Source organism: Lissotriton vulgaris, chromosome 4_1, assembly GCF_964263255.1.
Source record: "Lissotriton vulgaris chromosome 4_1, aLisVul1.2, whole genome shotgun sequence".
NCBI classification, from domain to species: domain Eukaryota; kingdom Metazoa; phylum Chordata; class Amphibia; order Caudata; family Salamandridae; genus Lissotriton; species Lissotriton vulgaris.
Genome location: NC_141691.1, coordinates 1,156,122,712 through 1,156,144,432, shown reverse-complemented (window position 1 = coordinate 1,156,144,432; position 21,721 = coordinate 1,156,122,712).

Genomic DNA, 21,721 nt, shown 5'->3' with positions numbered 1-21,721 from the left:
TAATCCAACAGTGTATAAGCACAGTATGTAGCAAACAGCCTCCAAGAGGGAGTCATTGTTCTCATCTGAAAACATTTCAGGCATCCAATTCAATAGTGGGAATGATCATACATGTTCCTCAACGATCGGAACCTCTATCACCATCGGAGGAAAACTCGGGTCATCTTCACTGTAACTGCGTGCCAAGAAGTAATGCGCTGCTGCAAAAACATTCCAACGTCCCATTATTCCATGTATCGCTGTTAAGGTCATAATCCCGCCGCCATAACAGAGCAAGTCATGAACCACTAAGGGGCTCAACAACTGGTCATAATCCGGGTTGTGAGACACCGTACTGCAGAGACAAAAATCCAGGGCCCAGTAGAAATCACAGCTCAGGCAATGGAAGACAGGTTGAACGCATGTGAAAAAGGAAAATCGAAACGAGAATCCATAAGATGTACTCAATGAAGCCAGAGGCAGCGCTCCGTAATAACTAAGCATTCGGTTGCGGAGCAGCAACAGCCGAGAAATAATGCGGTGTGCTGTAGGATGTGCATCCAATGTAAGTAAACAAATTAATAGAAGCACACCGACAACTAATGCAAGTATTAAGGGGAATCCACCAAAGGAAAAAATCAAATGAAAAAATGCAGAGAAGACACCAACTATAGTTTGAAAAGAAGTCACAAGGCCACTTCTTCTAACTTTAAAAAAATAAGGTAACCCCATAGTCAAGGACGCATTAAAGATACTCTGAATTAACTCCCCAAAATACAGAGGCATGTCTGTATTTATTAAATCATATACTTCTGTGTGGGTGTTTGCTACATAAAGGAGAAATGTTTCTCTAGCAGATGTAAGAGCGACCTCTTTTTGAGACAATAGCACTCTTATACGACTCACTTGCCTGACTCTTCTTTCAGGGTCGGAATTGACGGCCAGATGGAAACATCCAGCTTCCCATGCAGAGGATTAAACCTAGCTTTTTTATAGCAAACCACATGCTCAGTTACCGTAATCATGTAACCAATGCCTGGTAACATTCCACAACAATCTGCATTATTTCAAATTAAATAACTCATGTTTCCAGTAAACTGAACGTTGGTATGATAGCATGTGTTGCAGTGCCTTTCAAAACTCACACCAAATTAGGCGCATCTTGATTATAAGAGCCATGCAATTGTATGTGTCTATAAATTAAGGAGTTATGTGGTGCTATTGTGCAATCCTCGCCATTCACCTAGACTTCTTTTCCCTTCCTCAGACACCTATATGTACATGATAATAATAATAACTAAGCCTTATGGAGATAAGCGCTACCTAAACATCCATATCTGCCTATAGCATAGTATTACATGCAAACCTCAAACTTGAACAGGCTACAAAGTAGTGTTATGATACCGTGGATAAGCCACACAGCTCCAGTGAGTGATCACTTATAACCATTCTCATAGTGCACCCTGTACTATCAATTGACTTTGAGAGAGTGATCGCACCATAGTTTGTACTGATAATCATTCTCAGCATACGCTACGAATACGCTTTCACGTTCTGCGTCGCATCAAAGCTTCTGTGTGACGTCATGCACGGTGCCGCGTACGCAAAGACGCAAATGTTTTTATTTGATTAAAAACATATATTTATGTATTTATTGAACATACTAACAGAACACATTATCTAGGATAATTATAAAAACTTTATTTTTAAGTTCCAATAATCCCACATTACTTTTAAAAGCAATTACACCAATCGCGGTGAAACGTCATGCGTACTCGCATCCTAAGAACACTGTGATAACAGCGTAACCGTACGCAAAGCCATGTGACTTAAAAATAAGAAATTTGATTGGTTCATAACACTTCACAGCTGTTGAAACTTCCATCCCATTTTAATAATTCTACTTTGACTTTCTAAAAAGCAGCATCTCTTCTGAGAATCTTGTCAAATAGAACGAAGTTTACCATAATAAAAGCAATGGACTCATCTTCTAGCCATTCTTCAGAAGAATATTTAATTAAATGAAATTAAATGAAAATTACATTTATGTAGCGCATAAACTACCCTGAGGCCTTGCAGCGCTTTCCAACAGAACCTCCAAAGAAGAGGAAAGAAGCTCTAATTTGGCAGTTTTTTACTTTTCCAGAAGGGCAAAAAAAGGTTAATGCTTTAAAGGTAACCTATAACATTTTCCAAACTCTTTCAAGGGGTGATCCATCTCAAAAATGCTCTTTTAGCACAGCAAATATAGAGCGACACATGAAGAACTTACACCCTAACCACTTTGCTTGAGTTGCAACACAGAGGTTGAAGGACAACCCACCTGCTACTGCACCAAGCACATCAACTGCTGCACCAGCATTTTCAGCAAACAGTCCACACACACAAATTCATCCTGATTTTGCTCAAGTTATAATTCTATACATTTATTGCAATAAACTTTTGTGTTATGGGAAACAGTCTACTGACCTGATAAAACGCAGGAAGCAGGAGCATCACTGTCCTCGACATTACTTTTTTTTCATTCTTTTCTTCCTGTTGGACACTTCCAAGCACCCCATTATAGAAAAAAATTGTCCCCGGGATTTGGCCCCCGGGAGCTAATTAGGAATAAAATAACTTCCAGTTTTTTTCCCTTTTCCACCACGTACGAGTACAATACGCGTACAACGTGTTTTTTTATTTAAAAAAAAAACATGTGTGCCTAAACATTTATGTGAGACCCCCCGAGCAGGCCTGGAGGGTCAACATGTTTCTACCCTACCCCCTTTCCTTATTTTTCAACTTTGTTTTACTGTTTTCTTGTGACTCAGTGCTACAGAGGCACAAGATGGCTGCCAATACTTCCTGGTTTTGAGTGTTGACAGACAGTTGACATCCAATCAGCATGCAGCTCGTGCTCGTAATTGTAAGGATTTCCGTATGCATGCTGTACTTCGTCTCTAGATATATCTATGATTTTACTTTTGATTTTCGCAGGAACTACCAAACGGATTTACACCATTTAACAAAAAGCAAAATCTGCGAACCGAACTCTACCTCTCTGCCAAATTTGGTGTAATTCCGTTCAGCCATTCGGGCTGTAGCCCTGGCTAAAGGTCCCTATGGAAAATTGCATGGGGAAAACACGTTTGGGACCCCTCTTTTCTTTTAACCCCCACTTGACGAATCACCCCCAAACTTCCAGGGAAGGAGAGCAACCGAGCAGGCCATTTTCTTGGAGAAATTCGCAAAGATTCGTCCACCGGTGACAAAGTTATTCCAAATAGAATGTTGTGGGTTTTCTATGGAAACTAGGTCCTATCTATAACTACCTACTGCCCCCCCCCCCCAATTGTTTTTTTTAAATCCCGGGATACGCGCAGGGTATGCGTACCCTGCCGATCCCCAAAAAAAACATTAAGGCACCACTCTGCAAACGCGCCCCTTGGCGCATGTGCAGAGGGGGAAATAATTCCCCTTGAATACTGGGGGTCCCTGGAGGCCAAGTAGCCCACCAGGAACCTCCAGTATGTGCTAGGGGGCTGCCTATCAGAGACATGTTATTATTATTATTATTAAAAGGCTCTTCTATAGCGCATGGCCACTCGGAAGCATCCCAGCGCTTAGGACTAACCAGAAGGAGTTGGATTAAAGATGCAGGTCTGAATTATCTAGCTTTTGGGAACAGGAAAGTTTTTAACTTTTTCCGGAAGGCGAGTAGGTTAGGCTCTTGACGAAGAGGTGGAGGAAGAGCATTCCACAACCCAGCCGCATTATGCGAGAACAGACGGCCCCCTGTACGGGCCCTGCTAATCCTGGGAGTTATCAAAAGGTTTTGTTGGTTTGAGCGAAGGTTCCTAGTGGCTTTGTATGGCCTGATCATGTCATCTAGAATGGGGGGGCCTCTTCCGTAAAGTCTTTTTTGGACCGTGCAGAGTGTCTTGAAGTGGATTCGCTCCTTTATGGGGAGCCAGTGCAAGGTGCAGAGCGCGGGCCTGGCTGATGTACGATGGCTAGTGCCCGTGAGTAGCCGTGCTGCGGAATTCTGGGCAACCTGAAGTTGCCGGATAACTGAAACAGGGGCTCCAAGATAGAGCGCGTTTCCATAGTCCAGCCTAGATAAAACAAGGGACTGGACTATGGTTTTCTTCGCTGTTTCGGGTAGCTGAGGAAGGATTTTTCGAATTGTTTTCAGCAGTCCGAAGCAGGTGGCTACTGTCTTCCTTGCCTGGGGCTTAAATGACAACTCTGCGTCCAACCAAAACCCGAGACTCTTTATCTCGGTCTTTGGGGTGGGTCCAGGACCCATGCAGGAGGGCCAGTGTGTCAAGTTGTTAAATATGGCCTTTTTCCCTAGAAGCATCAGCTCCGTTTTTCCTCCATTCAATTTGAGGTGGGACAAGTCCATCCATTTTGCTACTGCCTCCAGGCAACAGCAGAGATTGGAGGGGGGGGACTCCACCTGATTAAGAGAAACAACTAGCTGGGTGTCGTCAGCATAGCTTACTAGTTGGATTCCAAAGGGAGCTACTACTTCCGCCAGGGGCGCCATATAAACATTAAACAGTGTGGGGCTAAGGGAGGAGCCCTGTGGCACCCCACACTGTAATGGTATTGGTGGAGAGCAGCTGTCTCCTGAAAAGACCTTGAAGAATCTGTCGCCAAGAAAGGACTCCAGCCACATGAGTGCCCTGCCTTTGACACCGATCCCTCTGAGACGAGACAGGAGGACACGGTGATTCACCGTGTCGAAGGCGGCACTGAGGTCCAGGAGGATAATGGCCGCGCTGCCACATGCAGCCAGAATCCTCCTGGAATCCTCTACCACCCTCAACAGTGCTGTCTCCGTTCCCTGTCCTCTCCGGAACCTGGTTTGGGTTGGATGAAGCAGATTGTGGGTCTCCAGAAAGGAAGCTAGTTGTTTGTTTACCCATTTCTCAGCAAGTTTACTAATGCCAGGGAGCAGGGAAACGGGACGATAGTTGGAAAAGTCTTGGGGGTCGAGATGTGGCTTTTTTAACAAGGCCCTGACCATGGCCAGTTTCCAATCTTGAGGTACCTTCCCAGATTCAAGTGAAGTAATGTATGTGCTGATGTTGGGCAGGGCTAGGTTTAAGATGTTCATGGGGGCAGGGTCTAGCGGGGAGCCGCTTTTTATAGAGTTGAAGAGCGAGGGTAAGAGCTCTTTACTGAGGGGAGAAAAGAAGGGGAGGCAAGGCAGAATACTATCAGTGTCGTCTGCCGAAGGAGGGATTGGTTCTTCCAAAGGTAAGGGAGGAAGGGAGAGGAGTATCTTTTGAATTTTTTCAGCAAAAAAATTCGCCAGATTGTTGCAGTGAGCGTCAGCTTCCTCCGTACAGGGCGGTGATGATGACGGATCGGGGACTTTTAACAGAGATTTAGCTATCCTAAACATCTCTTTTGGGGCGTTGGCGGAGACCTCGATTTTTTCTGCATAGAAGAGGGATTTCTTCTATGCAGAAGGAAAAAGAGGCAACACCCCTTTTTACACCTCTCTGCAACGTAGCCCCCTGGCGCATACTGGAGATTTCTGGTGGGCTAGCTGGCCCCCAGGGACCCCCAGTATTCAAGGGAGATTAGTTCCCCTCTGCAAACGTGCCAGGGGATTGCCTTGCAGAGACGTGTAAAGAGTCTTTTTACACCTTTTACACCTCTCTGCAAGGCAGCCCCCTGGCGCATACTGAAGTTCCTGGTGGGTTAGTTGGCCTCCAGGGACCCCCAGTATTCAAGGGGAATTAGTTCCCCATCTGCAAATGTGCCAGGGGGCACGTTTGCAGAGTGGTGCAATCCCTCACCTCAAGCCCTGCCCCCTCCCTGCACCTCTCTGCAAATGCGCCCCCTGGTGCGTTTCCAGAGGGGGAAGAAATTTCCCTTGAATACTGGGGGTCCCTGGGGGCTAACTAGCTCACCAGGTACCTCCAGTAAGCGTCACGGAGCTGCTTTGCAGAGTGTTGTAAAAAGGGGCGTGGCCTCATTACACCTCTCTGCAATGCAGCTCCCTGGCACATACTGGAGGTTCCTGGTGGGCTAGTAGGCCCTCAGGGACCCCCAATATGCAGGGGGAATTAGTTCCCTGTCTTTAAAAGTGACAGGGGGCCGCGTTGCAGAGAGGTGTAAAAAGGGGCGTAGCCTCAGAACACCTCTCTGCAACGCAGCCCCCTGGCACATACTGGAGGTTCCTGCTGGGCTAGTTGACCGCCAGGGTCCACCAGTATGCAAGGGGAATTAGTTCCCCCTCTGCAAACGTGCCAGGGGGCTGCCTTGCAGAGAGGTGTAAAAAGGGGCAGGGCCTCAATACATCTCTCTGCAATGCAGCCCCCTGGCGCATACTGCAGGATCCTGTTGGGCTAATTGGCCCCCAGGGACCACCAATATGCAAGGGGAATTAGTTCCCCCTCTGTAAACGCGCCAGGGGGCTGCGTTGCAGAGAGGTGTAAAAAAGGGCGTGGCCTCAGAACACCGCTCTGCAACGCAGGCCCCTGGCGCATACTGGAGGTTCCTGCTGGGCTAGTTGGCCCCCATGGTCCACCAGTATCCAAGGGGAATTAGTTCCCCCTCTGCAAACGCGCCAGGGGGCTGCCTTGCAGAGAGGTGTAAAAAGGGGCGGGCCTGATTACACCTCTGTGCAACGCAGCCCCCTGGTGCATACTGGAGATTCCTGGTGGGCTTGTTGGCCCCCAGGGACCCCCAGTATGCAAGGGGAATTAGTTCCCCCTCTGCAAACGCGCCAGGGGGCTGCAATGTAGAGAGGTGTAATAAGGCCATGCCCCTTTTTACACCTCTCTGCAACGCAGCTCCCTGGTGCATACTGGAGGTTCCTGGTGGGCTAGTTGGCCTCTAGGGACCCCCAGTATGCAAGGGGACTTAATCCCCCAACTTAGAACGTGCTACTGAGCACGTTTGCACAGTGGTGAAGGTAGGGGGAGGGACTTGAGGTGATATGTGTACAAACATGCCCTGTGGTGCGTTTTAAGTTGGGGAATTAATTCCTCTTCAATCCAGAGGTCCCATAGGGGCCAACTAGTCCAACAGGTACCTCAATTAAGTGCCACTGTGCTGCGTTGCAGAGTGTTGTAAAAAGGGTGTGTGCCCTCTGAACACCTCTCTGCAACACAGCTCCCTGGTGCATACTGGAGGTACCTGGTGGGCTAGTTGGCTCACAGGGGACCTCTGGATTGAAGAGCAATTAGTTCCCGAATCTAAAATGCACCACAGGGCGTGTTTGCACACGTGTCACCTCAGGCCCAGCGCCCTTCCTTCACTATTGAGCACTATATTCCTCTAAAATAAGCAGAACCACGAATTCCGATTTACTCACCCGTTATCACGAGAGACGTCAGTGCTGCATCTTTGAGCCCAGGGGATTGCCTGTGACTTTGGGACTGGGTGAAGCTCTCCTTATCCGTTGCTGTTGTGAGAGGTGACCTTAGGACCCTCGCCTCGCCGCACCCGCTTCACAGGTGCCGATTCGCGGTTTCTGACACAGGAGGGAGCCGCTGTTTGTCTTGGGAGCCGCGTGTGTTTGCTGGGGGGGTGAGAGGGCTAGTTTGGAGAACGCGCCAAATGCCGCAGGGACTCCAAGTACCAGGATTCCCTGCCTGACCCGATACAGCTGGTCACGCGTTCAGCTGGAAGCCCCGCCCACACAGCACAGATAAAACTCCTCTGCTCATCACCGCACCTGGGATTGCCTGTGACTTTGGGACTGGGTGAAGCTCTCCTTATCCGTTGCTGTTGTAAGAGGTGACCCTTGGACCCTCACCTCACCACACCCGCTTCGCGGGTGCCGCTTCGCGCTCTCTGACACCGGAGGGAGCCGCTGTTTGACTTGGGAGTCGTGTGTGTTTGCTGGGGGGCGAGAGGGCTAGCTTGGAGAACCCGCCGAACGCGGCAGGGACTCCAAGTACCAGGAGTCCCTGCCTGACCATATACAGCTGGTCGCGCGTTCGGCTGGAAGCCCGGCCACGGCCACCTCAAGTGCTACTTAATCGATCTTGACGCCCGCTGCGCAGGAGCGTCCCGGGAGAAGTCCGGGACAAGGGCGGGACCGTCAGTGGCCATCCAAGGCTGACTGAGAACGGGACGGGCCACCCCCCTAAGCCCTGGAACATTGACCTCTACTGTTACTGCAACCTCAGGTGATCAAGACATTGTAAGAACCCTTTGGAGGACTGAGAGGGTTTTAAGCTTAAGTTTTCTATTCTCCCCTGTTTTTCTTCATCTCTGGATACTTAGCCTGTGCCTGTACCTTACACCTAGTTATGCCCACAAAATCAGCCAAATCCGTGAACCTACATTTGATTTGAAAGCTAGCGGGGTGGGAGTATTGCAGGAACTCTAGATAACTTTATTATTAGGGCAGCTGCAGCCCTTGAAAGAGAGATCAACCTCACTGTTAAAAGGCTCTCAACTGGATCACTTAGCTCAAGAAGATCCTCATTGGGTGCCATACAGAGTTGCATCTCCCCCGAAAATACAACCAGCTAGTGCCTCGTTGACCTAGGACTACCAGAGAGTAGTATAGAATCAGGCAGACAAAGTACCATCTCCCTCGGAAATTACACTCAGGACAGCATTGATACTCACGAGGAAAGTGACAATCCTGACCCAAAGCCTGCTATAAATAATTCCACAGCTACAAGGGCAGCCTCTAGCACAAAATGTACTGGGAAACGGAAGCGGTGTGGGGGAGGGAAAAATGTGAGGCGGTCAAAGATGCCCAAATTTGGGAGCAATACTACACACCCCCCTGGTACCCCCAGCAATTTTCAACTCCGAGACCCAGTCATGGTAAAAAGGGTGCAATCCCCTCCAATGAAGGGTCATGAGTCAGCTACAATTTTAGTGCCTGAACAGGGAATGGGTGGGCTAATAGCACAGATAGAACAGATTGTTAAGTCATTAGTGTTGCCCCTTGTCGAGAGACTCAAATTAATTAATGAAAATTTCGGCAGGTTAGAACAGCCACATCAGATAATACTCTCTTGCTTAATTCCCTAGTAGATAGTAAGCGAACAGGGGATCAAGTTAACCAGCAATGCAAACACACTTTCCCTGAGCATCCCCCGGTCCCCACGGTTGGACAAATTGGCACAGTAAAGGAGAGAGGGCCACAAACAACTGTAGATACCAGATTACACCCAAGGAAATGGAGGGATGTCACGAGCAACCGGGGACCTCAGTATTACCTCAGAAAGAGGGGAATCAAGTAAGTCCAAAAGCTGATAGACTTAATCAGACCAAATATCGGACACAAGGTGAGGGCAGTCGCTCTTTCTTACATCTACCACCACAGAGCACCCCTTTAGTAATAGTCTTAGGAAACGTCCCACCCCTTCTTCCAGGAGTGGTGGAGGACTTCTCGCAGATCAAAAACAAGGTCTCACACTGGTTATTTAAGGACACAGAGGCAGGCCAAATGGTTGGGCACAACATGCTCATGACCAGGAGAGTATCCTGGCTGGGTCTCTCCAGGAAAAATTTAACTGGAGACTGCATAGTAATACATTTTAACAGTCCAGTCCCAGGAGAAAGAATCCTCAGGGAGGTGACGGTGGATACTTCACGAAGGGGACAGGGTATAGAGATATTACCACTTGGGTTCTTCTACAAACCTGGACAGTGGGGTGTCACTGACTATAGCCCATACAGAAATAAACTACCCAATCTTAATAGACCATTTGGGTGGGATTCTATTCCAGAGAGACATACTAGAGCCCCTATAAGGGACGGACCCGGTTATCTCGGGCACCTGGATGTCACCATCAGATTCAATGCTCTATCGGGTCTCAACGATTGCGACTAACTGCACGATTACTCACATAGTCCATCGCCATCATTTGGACCCTAGCATATGTCGATATGCTCCCCAGCGAAGATTAGTGTGGAGAAAGCTTCCTTTAATCAAGCGCTAAATCCAGAACTCAAGGCCAGAACGGTAAAAGAAGGCTCCAGGAGGGGTTACCAGTTGGGAACATCATCCCCTGTTTCCAATGTAGAGAGAGCTCCCATAGGTACCGTAGTAAACTCAGATTTCAATGTTCTATCTTGGAACATTGCGGGACTAATGGGAAAGGTCTCCGACTCCTTATGGATTCATTTAATCAGTCACTATTCCATTATCTGTCTCCAGGAGACATGGGCAACTAATGGTAACATCACATAAAATGGAAATAGATCATTCTGGGTTCCCGCTATTAGTTCTAAAAGCGGTCGAGCTTCAGGAGGACTGGCCATTTTTACCTCCCTTGCTCTGAAATGTAGCATAAGGGACTTTCCTTCACGTAGCAGTAATCATCAGGCCATTGTCTTAGGGAATAAGGAAAATAGCCTGTGTGTGATTAATTATTATAATGACACTAACGGTAAGGGATGTGGCATCTCTGACCTGCATAATTTTATTATTCAGTGTCGTGGTTCCATAAGAAAGAACCTGCTACTCGCAGGGGACTTCAATGTCCATCTTTGTGGTGATCCCATGTTAAACACCCTAACGACCATGGGATGCCGACTGATAAAGCGCTTACATTTTGAACACACATCTCAACGCCCTAAACCTCATGTTAGATGAGCTTGACCTAATGTTCGCATTGAGTGTGGCTCCACCGCTATCCAAACAAAAAGAACCCACCTTTAAGGCAGAAACCGCTGAACTTTCATAGATTTTATCCTGGTTACCAGAAATATCATGCCCCTGCTCTTGGGTTTCTGCATAACTCCCAGTGCTTACAGCGACCATAATCCAGTCTGTGTGCTGTTGGGAGGGAACCTTATGAATAAAAATAATAAATCAGTGAGAAAAAATGCGTTATTACCTGTTAATGGAGGACGGCGTATTAAATGGAACCAGGTCATACCATCAGCCTTTCTTGATAAACTAAAACTGAATTGTGCCACCGAACTCTCACTGTGCCTAAGCGAGGACTCAACGGGTGAGGGAATCCTCAAAGCTTTTGAGAGTTTGGTCTACGGTGGGAAATATGCTACGGGTGCCAGGGGGTAATACCACACATGGGGAGCACAAATGGTTCTGCTCTAACCGTTCTAAAGCTGCCAGAAACCTGAAGAGTGCTCTTAAACTATCTCCCCAGAATAGACCTCTTATTCGCTCATTGCGAACTATCTATAAGAAAGCAATGGCCAAAAGGAAAAAGGAGCTGAAAGAAGAGCTCTGGAGGGAACTATTAGACCAGGAAATCCTAGCCAGCAGCTCCAGATTTTGGGCCACTATCAACCGTTCCCCCTTAACAGCATCAGGGGGTCAGGAAGCGGGTTCTAACATCACGGAGGATGAGTGGGTGGCCCACTTCTCTGGAATTTTTAAGGGCACAGATATATTTTCTGTTACAGATTGGGTTTAGAAGCTATGGTGTTCTCAGAAATAGAAATGGTTGAGGGAATTAAAACAAGCATTTACAATGCAACGGTTTCGCCTTTGTAAAAGTTAGAGCTATTGGCATTGTAAATGACAAATTTTTTATTTATGTGTTGGTTTTGAAAACAGATAAATAAATGGCATTGCCTTTACAATGCCAATAGCTTAATCTCTCGCAAATAGTAAAAATGATTAATAACTAACCTTCTTATCAAAGGACCAAAAACCCTGCCTTAAGTTGCAGTCATTAAAGAGCTTGCTGACAATTAGGAGCTCCCTGAGTGATGGTGTGTGTTTTGTAGGTGTGTGTGTGTGTGTGTGTGCACATGTGTATTGCTGACATGCAATGCTCACATTCAATTAGGAGCTCCCTGAGTGAAGGTGTGTGTTTGTAGGTGTGTGTGCACGTGAGTATGCACATGTGCACGGGTGTGTGTGCATGATCATTGTGTGAATGAACGTTCACGAGTGTGTATGAATGAGCGCATGTGAGTGTGTGTGCATATGCATGAAAATGTATGTGCCACTCTAGTTCGTTGGTCTGCAAGGAGTTTTCATCATGCCCTCTGAGGCAATCATGGACCAGAAACAATGTTTACTGCATGTGTGAGTGAAAGCAAGTGAATGTCAGAATGCATATGTCTGTATCTGTGGCAATGTGTTGAAAGTGGTGCGTGCATGTGTGAGGGTAAGTGTGTGAAAGAGAGAGATAGTGTGCAAAAGGCCTTGAAGGGCTGGTGTCAATATGCAACAAATGTCAGCAACTCATTCTCCTGCTCATCTATGCAATCATAATCCAAAATGTACGTGTGTGTTCGTGCATGTGCACTCATGTAAGAGTGTGTCTGTGCGCATTTGTGGAAGAATGCACAAGTGTATTAGAGTTTGAATGTGTGAATAATGCGTACACTACTGTAGCTAGGTGGTCTGGCATATTCGGCCTCCCATTAACATACTCACTGAAGCAAACATAAACTAAACCAAATCTTGTGTGTGAGCTGTAGGGTCTGTTTCCTTTGCGAAAATAAGAGGTGTGAACCAAATTACCACATGGGAGTCAACCACGAGCTCCCAAAGTGTCATTGCCTGCAGAGGAATGAAATCAAATCGTGATGCCTATTACCCCTGTCCCTAATCTTAAGGTTCCCAGGTCCACTCCATAAGCAATCCATTGTGTCCTTGTTATCGCGTTTCCTTAACCCCATTGAGATGGACCGAGCAAACCCAATTACACAGATAATGCCTGCGGGAATGTCAGCTCTGGGGTGGTGTCGAGGGGACTGCAGGGCCAGAAACAAGGCCAGCTCTGCTGCCCCTGGGCCGAGGCACACCTCAGCCCTGCTCCCGCGTCACTTTCTCTGCCACATACACGCACACACAAACAGGGCCACAGAAGCAAGGCGCTCAAACAGCACAACACCAGCATGAACACCCAACATTCACGCAAACACGCACACTCAAAGTACACGCACTCAAAAGGACGTGCGAGCCCAAAACACAATTACAGGAATACTTCACCGAAGCACACACATACAGCAATCAAACCATGCACGCCTATAACAATACAAACTCCTGTCAAGGATGGAGTCAATGATGTGGAACAGACACACTGGCACAAACACAAGCACACCCACACATAAACAGAGGAGCGCACACACACAAGCAGACACAGGGACACACACAAGCACACACGGATACACATACAAGCACATACACAAACACAGAGGAGCACACACACAAGCAGACACAGGGACACACAAGCACACACGGATACACATACACAAACACAGAGGAGCACACACACAAGCAGACACAGGGACACACAAGCACACACGGATACACATACAAGCACATACACAAACACAGAGGAGCACACACACAAGCAGACACAGGGACACACAAGCACACACGGATACACATACAAGCACATACACAAACACAGAGGAGCACACACACAAGCAGACACAGGGACACAAAAGCACACACGGATACACATACACAAACACAGGCATACACAAGCGTACGTACAGACTCATACACACAGGCGCACACACACACAGGCAAAGTGGCAGTCTGCAGAGGTAAAGAGCATCAGGGCAGTGAGACTGGTGGGGTGAAGTCGGGTTGTTGGAATTCAACAGACAACGGGATAGGCAATATTTAAATTTTAAAAACACTTAACTTGAGCTCCCCGTATCACCATTAAATTGAAAGGTAAAAAACTTGGTTTCTTGTCCCACGCAGGAAAATTAGTTTCTAAACTGTGCGAGTTGTTTTACAAACACCTTAAGTCTCAGACCGTGCGTACTCAAAGATTTTCCCGGGTGCTGACAGGTTTGCTTTTGCTGCTATTCAAGGAATAGAATGCAGTTTAAAAAAGCAATTTTAGCTGCGTTATTTCCCTGAAAGCTTTCTTCACAGACTGTGATTCAACTTGCCACATACAGCCAACTTTTAGTTGCTTTCAATAGACATCTTATCTACCATATAACGAGATTGTGGTGAGCGTAGAGCCAACCATCTGTGCACCGTTGGTTGTCGGCTGCCATGTTAAAACATGAAGCTCATTTGGCTCTTTGTTGAAAAACAATATAATAACAGCAGCAGTGAGAAGAGTAGATTAGGGGCAGTTTGTTGCTGGTGATCTAATACCGAGATGGCACAGATGGTCTATCAGTCTGTGGGCAAGCACCCTATGTTCTGAGAAGAGTGAGCTGGTATACAGTGTGCTGAATATGTTCATTACGACTTTATTTATATAGCGCACTTCCACCACAAAAAGGGTCCTTGCCTCTAGCTGACGAGCTAATGGTTAAGAGCAAGCGTGTTAATGTCGATAGGTGTGTGCGCTGCTGGTGATAGGTGTGTGCGCTGCTGGTGATAGGTGTGTGCGCTGCTGGTGATAGGTGTGTGCGCTGCTGGTGATAGGTGTGTGCGCTGCTGGTGATAGGAGTGTGCGCTGCTGGTGATAGGAGTGTGCGCTGCTGGTGATAGGAGTGTGCGCTGCTGCGGATATCTGGCAAAGCAGTTTGTGCACCAGTGATCGGCAGTGAACCTGCTCGTGATCCCTGGTCTATGTGCTGATGCACGTTCATGGCACGTGCTGGCAGATGGATGACTGGGTATACTGTCGTAAGAATATAAATACCGGTGGGAAGCATGGAAGGCCTCAATGTGCCGCCCCTGTTTTGGCACTGTAACCTGAAATGCCGTGGCGCAGACAGTTTGAGAGACTCTGGGCAGAGACACCGAAACGGCTGCAACACTCTCCTTTCTCTCACACTGAGGCCTCCTAAGCTAGCGTGGCCCCAATTCGTTCTGTGTGAGTCAATAGGACATGGTCGGGTACTCACAGCGTGCAGCGATCTCTGTGCTCGTTAGCCACAGTCTCGATGCCGCCAGCTCGGGCCACTGCAAGATAGCAGCTCTGGAAGCCCACGTCGATGCCCACCACGGACATGGTGCACGCAGTTCAAGTGCCGCTCTGTCTGTACTCGCGGGTGGCACTGAGCGCAGAACCCGGGCTGCCTCACAGAGAATGGAGGCTATCTCAGGCTCCGCCGGGTACATGAGATTTCCATCACGTGTGTGTTGTTTTTTTTTTTAGGGAGAAAAGGTGTAAAACGCAGCAGAATCGAGTCTGTTTCTGCTCTTTTCTGATTCCTTCTCTCTGGTTCCACCTCCAGCTGCGGGTGACAGCAGAGCCCCGCACCTGTCACCACCCGCAGCCAGGTGCCTGTGAGCGGCCGGACGCCCGGGTTCAGCGCCCACCTGCTCGCGCTTCCCCCTCCAGGCGCTGCTGCCCGGGGCGTATTGAGTGACAGCTCGGGGTCGGTTTCCCTGCTCTTCTTTTACCGGAGAGTTACATTCAAGAGCTCGCCCTTACACCCCTTCGCACACACTTCTCAGAGAGAAAAGTGTTGTGGTGACAAGTTCCTTTCAGGAGTTTTGGCCGCACGTTCAACAATATGCGTTCAAAAGCGGCGCTTTCTCCTAAAATGCCAGATTCCCAGCACCTGGATTTATCTTTGCGAACAGGCAGAGGTGCTCGCAAACAGCGTGCACCAACCTTCTCGAGTATTCGTCTCTAAGTAATAAGGAAAGACCGGCAGCCGAGAGCAAAATCTCGTCCCTCTCACAGTGTGTGGGCGGAGGGAAGGAGCGCGAGCCGCTCGCGAGATCTTTGACGTCACAATCTACATCCGCCTGAAGCTAGGATCCTCCAACGGTATATGCCTTCACATCGTTGACAGCGCAAAATCGGTGTCAGGTCGCTTTGGTATCCATAATGGAGTCATGCAAAATCTGCAGGTCGCTGTGCCTTCTGATCCGCACGCCCACCCATGTGAAGGACAGGCAAGGATAACTAACAAGTCAGGTCCCGGGCCGGCAGCCAATCGCAGCGCGGCCCGGGACAAAGGGGCGGGGCTTAAAAAACCCACCAGAAACGCCCCCGAATCGCGTTTTCGTGAGAAAGCGCGATTGACAGCCTCTGCCCCCCAATGGCTAGCCTCCATTTATGGAGCTAGCCAATTGGAAACAGAGGCTGTCCTAACATCACTACTAAAAACAACAGATTTCGACTGGGAGTGGCTTCGCCACTCGCCAAAAGTCGAAACCTAAAAATTACTAATAAAAAGGCGCCTGGCCCAGATGGCATCCCTCCTGATTTATTTAAATCCAGCCCGCCATTTTGGGCCCCAATTTTGACCGCAGTGGGTACCGCTACGGCCGAAAAGGGTTGCCCAACCTCTTGGGGAGTATCAATTATAGTCCCCGTCTTCAAGAAGGGTGCCCGCAGTTGTACCTTCAACTATAGGCCCATCTCCCTAATCAATTCTATTGTCTCTGATACCCAATACGGATTTCGGCCTGGACACTCAACCACGGCCCAAGGTCTTAACCTCTATATGATCCTGAGTAAGTACACACTTTCACGCCCAGTGACTATCTACATGGCCTTCATGGATCTTTCCTCTGCTTTTGACTGTGTCAACCGGGGAAAGTTGTGGCAGTCCATGGAGGCCATAGGGGTGGATCAACATCTGGTGAACTTTCCTAAGGATCTCCATAGAGATGCAAAGGCAAATGTTATATACTCTATGGACCTCAAGGTTACAAGAAATTTTAATACTAGACGGGGTGTCAGGCAAGGGTGCATCCTGGCCTCTTTCTATTCAACTTATACATTATTGGCCTTGAAAGTCACTTGGTTGGGACAGGGACCGACAATCCGTACGTGGGCCAGCGAGAACTGCCCGTCCTGCTGTATGCGGACGACACAGTCCTCCTGGCCCGCACCCTGAAAGGGCTTCAGACTCTGCTAAACGCCTTCCATGAGTTCATGATCAGCCGAGACCTGCACATAAATAACACACAATCGTACATAATGCAGGAAGGGAAAGGAGCAAAAAAACACCACCTCTTCATGGTAAATGAGAACTGGGTACCCACTTGCACCTCCTTTTCATACTTAGGTTTTCTTTTCCTTAATCAGCTAAATTGGAACACCTTTGCTGGCCAGAAAAAAGGGAGAAGTTACCAGGGCCAATGCAGCATTATTTGACTTTGCCTCAAGATTGGGTAACAGACCGGTGGCTGCTATGATGAAAGTATACCGTGCCAAGAGCATTGCGATAGCCAGCTATGGTAGCGAGCTATGGGGACACTGTAATCTAGAGGTTCTTTAAGTGGCCGAAAATACATTTTTAAAACAGCTTCCGTGTGTCCCACAGGGGACCCCAAATATGGCGGTGCACGAAGAAACTGGCACGCCATTCATTAGTGACTCACTGCCCTTACGGCCGCTCCTATTTTGGCTGCAATGCTGGCTCAACAAACAGCTTGGTCTAACCCATAGCCTTCTTAGAGAGGCATTGAGCCTGGATTATATAATCAAAAACCCCTGGATGAAATATCTTAAGACCAGTTTTAGCAAGGAGGGACGCCCGGGTTTGTTCTCAAACCTGGCAGGAATCACCAGGAAGGACATTGTGTACATTAAACAGTCCTTCACCACATGAAAAAGACTGGAAAGGGAGGAAAAGGAACTGCGTAAGCCCAATGCACGCCTTCAGATAATGCTTTAAACTATGCCTAGTGTAGAACCTTATTTGCTCTGGCCATTAACCTCACATGAGCGTTTTTTACTAATCAGGTTCCGGTTCAACCTGTTCCACCTATTTTTAGCAGTCCCGAGGGGATGTCACAAAGGGACAGTGTTAGCAACCTGTGGTTGCGACAATATGTCTCCACAGGATTTGCTGCACTTTGTATTTTTCTGTAAATTTTACGAATTCCCCAGGGCTTTTTATCTTAAACCTCTTTTAAAAAGGCTAAATTTTGTTCAAGTCCGTCCCGCCTTATTTTATTTACAATTGTTAAAAACCTGACTGTATACCTCTTCTGATTGGATTTTTAAAGTGTTCAGTGAAATACAGGAAATGCCTGGACCCTCAGCCTGTATAAAATTAATCCCTGGAAAAAGGTTCAAGTAAAGTGCAATAATAGTTATACGAGAATTGATGACAATATTTGTTTTGTTTTAGCTGACGTGTAAAGTGGATTTTTAAATTGCGAACTTATAATGTTTTAATTATGAACTTTTATGGTTTTGTATCAAAAAAACGAATAAAGTTATTTGAAATTGAAAATTGAGCCCAGTACGCACCCTGAAAAGTAAATCTAAGCGTACTTACCAATAACTTGTATTTCCTTCCATAGGAATCTATTGTGTGGTTTTCACCAGAAAAGTTTCTAAGTGTCTATTTTTGAAATGTACAAATATTCCTCTAAAATCAGCCGAACTACGAATTCTGATTTACTCACCTGTTATCAGGAGAGACCTCAGTGTTGCATCTTTCAGCCCACTACTGATCCTGAAAAGTAATTCTAACTATACTTACAGTAACTTGAATTTCCTTCCATAGGAATCCATTGTCTGGTTTTCACCAGAAAAGTTTCTGTGGCTATTTTCACAAACTAAAAATATTCCTAAAAAATTGCCTGTATGACTTAAACACATTCTTTCAACTGTTTACAGGAGATGCACCAGTGCTGGAACGAGGATCCACCACTGAGTAAGAAAAAGTAATGATAACACTACTTACCTGCTAAGTGAATTTCCTCCCATAGGATAACATTGGTGATTCTATGAGAAAAAAGTCTTAGTGTCAACTTTTAAAATACAATAATATTGCTTAAAAATCAGTACTGTAACTAAAACACTTTTACTCACCCGTTTACAGGAGATGTCCAAGGACTGAATCTTGGATCCAATCCTGTGGTTAGAAAAGTAATCCATAAAGTAACTAATTGCATTTAGCTAGAAAAACACATTGAGGTCAATGTTGCATTGTGTTTGAAATTGTGTTGCCCATTGCAACAACTGTAACTGCTACACTTAAAAGTCTATTGCCTATTTGCAAAGTATTTAAACTAAAGTAATTCATTCTGAGAAAGTATATTTTGTAATGTAATGTATAATGTAATTACAATGTAATTTAAAAAATAAAATATCTAAAAATAAATAGTTAAAAAAAATGTAGTAAATCGGTATTAAAAAAAATATAACAATTAATACATTTAAAAATTGTCATTAACAAAACCTTCGAAATTCACTGAAAACAACCAAAGGTTACAGGCCTGATATATTAGGAATTAGCATTTAAAGAACCTTTGAAATTCACTGAAAAAAACATTGGTTTCAGTCCTGATATAGTTAGGAATTAGCATTTGAAAAACCTTTGAAATTCACTGGAAAAAACATAGGTTTCAGGCCTGATATAGTTAGGATTTAGCATTTAAAAAACCTTAGAAATTCACTGAAAAAACTGTAGGTTTTAGGGGTGGTATAGTTAGCTGGACATTTCACTCGTACAAAACCATTGAAATTCCTCCGATATAGTTAGTTGTACTAACTATATCTTGCGCGTCTGCAATCCACTGTTGATGATGTCACATATTACATCATTCATGACATGATCAGTGACATCACTGATGACATCTCAAATGACATCACTGATGACATCATCCACGTGACGATACACCTCATCATACAATAGTATAACCTTTCATCACTCACAGTAAAATAAAGAGTACCATATTTGAATCCATTGACACACCAATACAAGTTTCTAAAACACCACTCAGTGATTCCTAGATCTATACACACATCTAATCACTTACCTACAGATTCACTCATACTTGCAGTTACTGATCAATAGAACACTATCAAATATACTTATACACCTATATCGACATTACACACCTGCACACATCCTATTCACTTATAAAATCAACCTATTCACTTATGCAAACAATGGATCATACTTATATTTACTTAGATATACACTTATACAAACACCACTTTATCTATTCATAGAGATAGTAAATTATACTTAGTGTGTTATAAAATCACTATTACAAGTATACAGTTATCCATACAGTCACGCATACAATCACTGAGTCTTATGTATACTTATTTAGAAACAACAACTGACACATACATTGCCTTTTATTTTTCTACTTTGTTGGACATGTACCATTCAGAGAGATATTTGCTCATCACCACACCCATAAAGATGTTCACTCACCCAAACTACTGTTATAACATGTAGTCTTAACGTCATATACCTACTAAATCAACTATTCACACATCTTTGGGCAGTCACACACCTCCCACTGAACCACATACACATTCAAACTCTCCCATACAAATACTCAGTTAACTAATCAATAACTAATATAGACTTTCAAATAGCCAGTAACCAACTGGAGAAGTAGTTTTTACAACAACTGACAAAGTGATACAGATGTTCACACAGTTCAGTCACTATCCAATATATTTAGAGAGACACTTTAAATTAGTCAAGTAAACAGTCAATCACACTGCTACGAAATCCTCCATCCAGATATTTATATTTATATATCCACTCATTCTTCAATGCAAATTGCTATATATAATACATATATAAATAACGAAGCAAACCACATTCACTGGATGATGTCATCAGTGACGTCATCAGTGATGTAATTTGCGATGTCATCAGTGATGTCACTGACCATGTCATAAAGATGTAATATGTGACATCATCAGCAATGGATTGCGGGTGCGCGAGATATAGTTAGTACAACTAACTATATCGGAGGAATTTCAATGGTTTTGTACAAGTGAAATGTCCAGCTAACTATAACACACCTAAAACCTACTGTTTTTTCAGTGAATTTCTAAGGTTTATTAAATGCTAATTCCTAACTATATTAGGCCTGAAACCTATAGTTTTTTTCAGTGAATATATATATTTACATATATTTAATTTTTGTTTATCCATTTAGGAATTCTTTATCACTTTTTCCTTCCTCTTTTATTCTTGAGTTTGTCATTTATTTTCTCTTAAGATGATATTCCCTTTGCCAAGTTTTGCACATTGCAGACAGTATTGGATTATTGGGGTCAAGGCAGCTTGTTCCTGTCCCATACAAGGCTGAAAGGCCCACTACTGTGGATAGGAGGCGACGTTCTATTTGTACCCACTATGGTGTATCGGAGATGTCTGTTAGCATGTATGCCTCTTGGGATAACTGCAATGGGAAGATGAAATGTTCTATCGATGGGAGAGTCAAACCTCAATGAGAGTAATGTGCTTTCAGCTTTGTCACAGCTAACTGGTGCTGCATCTGGGTTAGTAGAGGGCCTAAATTATATGCAACCATTCCTTCTGTTCCTTTTTTCGGAAAAATACCTAGGTATATGAGTCATGAAGATTGCCAGTGAAAGGGGTAACCTTGTATAGCTGCTTTTGAGGAATCATCTGATATGGGCAGTGCTTCACTTGTATCCCAATTTATTTTGTATCCAGAGAAATAGGAGAAATTATCTATGATCTGGAGCAGTGATGGTAGCGAGTGAGAGAAGTCAGTGACGGTGAGCAGGATGTCATCTGAGTATAAATAAAGTTTAGATTATCCCACCGGAAGAGGAACACCAACAACTTTGTTCGACTGACAAATTGTGGCAGCTAGGGGTTCTATAGCCAAATGAAATAAAAGAGGGGAGAGGGGACACCCCTGACAAGTTCCTCTATGTATAGTGAATGGGTCTGATACAACTCCTCTACAATTAACCTCCGCAGTGGGATTCTAATAGAGCATTCACACCTTGGCTATACATTGCTCTCGCAAGCTGAATTGCTCTAAAACTTTACAAAATATTCCCATTAATCCCAAGCAAACGCCTTTCCTGCATCAAGCGATAATGCCAGCGCATCATCCTGCAGAGATTTGGCATTCTAAAGAGTATGGGCCAAAGTGCGCAAATGATTCTTTGAGGAACGCCCTGGCACAAGTCCCACTTGTGTGTGATGA